Here is a 3,191-nt window from a genome sequence, read left to right on the forward strand (position 1 = left end):
CACTCTTCCTAACACAATTAAAGACCTGCGGAAAAGACTCGCTATCGGGAGTTTAGGTCAGTGGTAGCGTGCACGTACTCTATGAAGCGTCGATTTCAATCGCCGGCGTCTCCACTCTGGATTCTTTTTAAACGCGATATCTTTCCTTCCTCTTGTGACTTCCCTCGTGTGTGAATTTCAGGGAGACACATAAACCCTTTGTCTGAAGAGACAAAAGAGACATTTTTTTAAACCAGACAAAATGAAAGACGTAGTAATTATAGACACGTACAAAACACGTGAATCTAATTGAGAACATGTGGACCGGGGCGATGTATTACTAGTAGCGGCTCTGAGCTCACTGTAATGCAGTTGAGTAAGAGGATAGTAGGGACAGTGGCGCAATAGATACCGTGTCTGATTCCGGATTAGAAGTTTTTAGGTTCGATTCCTGCCTGGCTCGTGAAGCTTTTAAACCACGCTACTCAACACTGTCACCTAGTGTGTGCGGTCCTACACAACCTTACTATCGACTGGATGAGTCTCCAGTTAATTCCGCCTGTTTCACCACCGTTATTGTTGGACCACAGCCACAGATATGAGAAGACATACTGTTCCGAACAACTGTCTTAAATAATCACGTTGAAAAAGGTGACTAAGTTTTTTTTTCTTTAGCGTAACCTTACATTTGCCTATAAAGTTTACACTACTTTCTGTAGCCACAAATACCCAATATTTCTGCTGTTTCCTGAGAAACACGAGTATAGAGTTAAACACAATAAATAATACCACAAATCTATTCAGTTAACACCCAGATGTGACAGGGGTAACTTGCACCCCCTTTAAATATGTATTTCTTTAATTTCAGTTCTCTTCCCTCCCCAAGATACCTGCAAATTCACTATCGCGTATTAAAGGCTGTACATGCATTACCTGTAATACAGCTACTAACAAAGATATCCATTAAAGTTAATTATTAATAAATAATACTATTATTCATAAAGACATGTATTCATAAGATTCATCATGAATAGTTGTGGTGTCTGGAAAGCAACTGTAGTTAAATATAGAAAAAAAGAGTTGTAGTTATTGAGGTAATTTCAGGTAGAATGCAAGAACTAAAGTTAACTAGTCCCACAGTAATGCGTGGGGTCCTATCAATAGAAAAAAAAAATATTTGTATCCTGAAAACACAACAACCACAAAAGGAGAAGTATTCTGGGAACCTAGGTAAATCCCTGTAGTAGTTGAACAACTATAAAAACAAACAAAAAACTTGAAAACATAAAGAAAAAGAACATTAAAAAGATATCTGGGAAACAACAAAAACACAGAATCTAACTGTGAGAGCTTTTTCAAATTTTTGGTACTGCATCGTGCTCCTCTCGTCTAAGAAGATATCTCTGTGATATCTTTCTAAGAAAATAATTGCCCGGTGATATCGACTCAGGTACTCAGTTGTTACGTGCTGTAATTCGATATATGCAAAGCATATGTATTCCCTCCAATTATCAATAAGGTATTAAACATTACATGCCACTTTTTCTCTAGCTCATGTTCATGTTGGATCAGTGAGAAAGGCATGCCTGGTTGTGCTTGAACCAGCACTTTACTTTAATTTTAGTCCCGACCTGACCACACTAAGCAATTGTACCATAGAGACTCCAACAGGTTGGTTTTCTCCATTTACAGTTTTTAGGAAAAAAATAATCTGCATTTTTAAGCAAGATTGTATCTCAAATTTCACAAATTGTAAGTATTTCTTGAAAAACGTTGTTTCAGAAAGAAACTGAGTAGACGGGAATAGTCCAGTCAGTAGAATATTGAACTTCTCATCTCAGGGTCCCTATTCAGGCGGCTGATTTTCTTGCAACTACTTACAGATGCAGCCATTCAAAGTGCGCGGCACAGACACCGCGGTACAGATACCGCAGGTATGATGACACGGGATACCGCGGTGCGTGATTGGTTGACCGACAGGGGCACTCGTGGTCCGTTGGTCTGTCGTAGAAAGACTTACTGTAAACGTCTTTACTGTGCCCGTTGTAGATATTGAATTTTACCACTGAAGGGAAATCTTAGTAGCTGAGCATAAAAAGAATAGGAGCATACTGTAACGCGTGTGAAGGCCATAAACGATATTAATTTTGGAACGTAAACATACAGTATATAGCTGGTCTTGGTACTTTAAAGAAAAAAATACACACCGGTATTCCATTTCTCCCTAAACATTGTAAGCTTCGAAGTCTTTAACTAACGTGATACCGGAGTCAACAAGCATACTTTTAGAATTTGATTAAAAGGGAATATAATATGGAATCGCGTATCTCAAGAAATTAATAACGATATAATTATATTCATGTTGCAAAAGAACTGCAACGGACATAAAAACTCCCTTGCTTTTAACAGAGCGTTCCATAATTTCTAACTACGAAAATGCCAGGTGAAAGGATTTGTAAACATATTTTGTTAAAGCAAGTCAGTTTTTTCCACAACACATAAAAGACATTTTTCCAAGAAAGTTTAGCCTTTGTCACTAATGAAACCACTAAATAAAGACATAAATATAGAAATCTTAAGATTTGTTCTATTTAATGTTGGTAGCAGGATGAACTGTCAGAGTGTATATGTTGTCGCAGAGTTGCTGCAAGATGTTAACAGTGAAAAAGGTATTTAGAAATGAGTTATTTCAAGATGAAAATTTTCAGAATAATTGCAAATCTAGCAGGATAGAGAAAGCACAGAAAACTGGCAGTTAGATTGATCAGATTAGTATGAAAAGTCATTTAGCAAAGGGAATTAGAAGAGTGACAAACTAGTATACTTTAGATCTTTTTTTCTGAACCAGGGACAATCTGATCATGTTTCCCTATAACAATAATAAAAAACTTTATTTGATATATCACCATTAAAGGTGGCATCTCAAAGCAATACAGTAGATGTAAAAACAGATAAAAGGACCACAGATTACAAAGTAAATGAATATAAGAAAGACAAGCAGTTAGAGGTGCTACCAAAATTAGAAAATGAAGCAGATACAGACACTAAGTCTTCTGAAAAGAAAGGTTCTGAGGTTAGATTTAAACTGGCCTTGGTGTGTGTGTGTTTGTGTCTGTCTGTCCTGTGATGGACTGGCGCTATGTCCAGGGTGTATTCTGCCTTGTGTCCGTCACTTACTGGGATAGGCTCCAAATCCTCTGTACTGGATAAAG

This window comes from Atractosteus spatula (assembly GCF_055471065.1).
Source record: "Atractosteus spatula isolate fAtrSpa1 chromosome 10 unlocalized genomic scaffold, fAtrSpa1.hap1 SUPER_10_unloc_13, whole genome shotgun sequence".
Taxonomy (NCBI): domain Eukaryota; kingdom Metazoa; phylum Chordata; class Actinopteri; order Semionotiformes; family Lepisosteidae; genus Atractosteus; species Atractosteus spatula.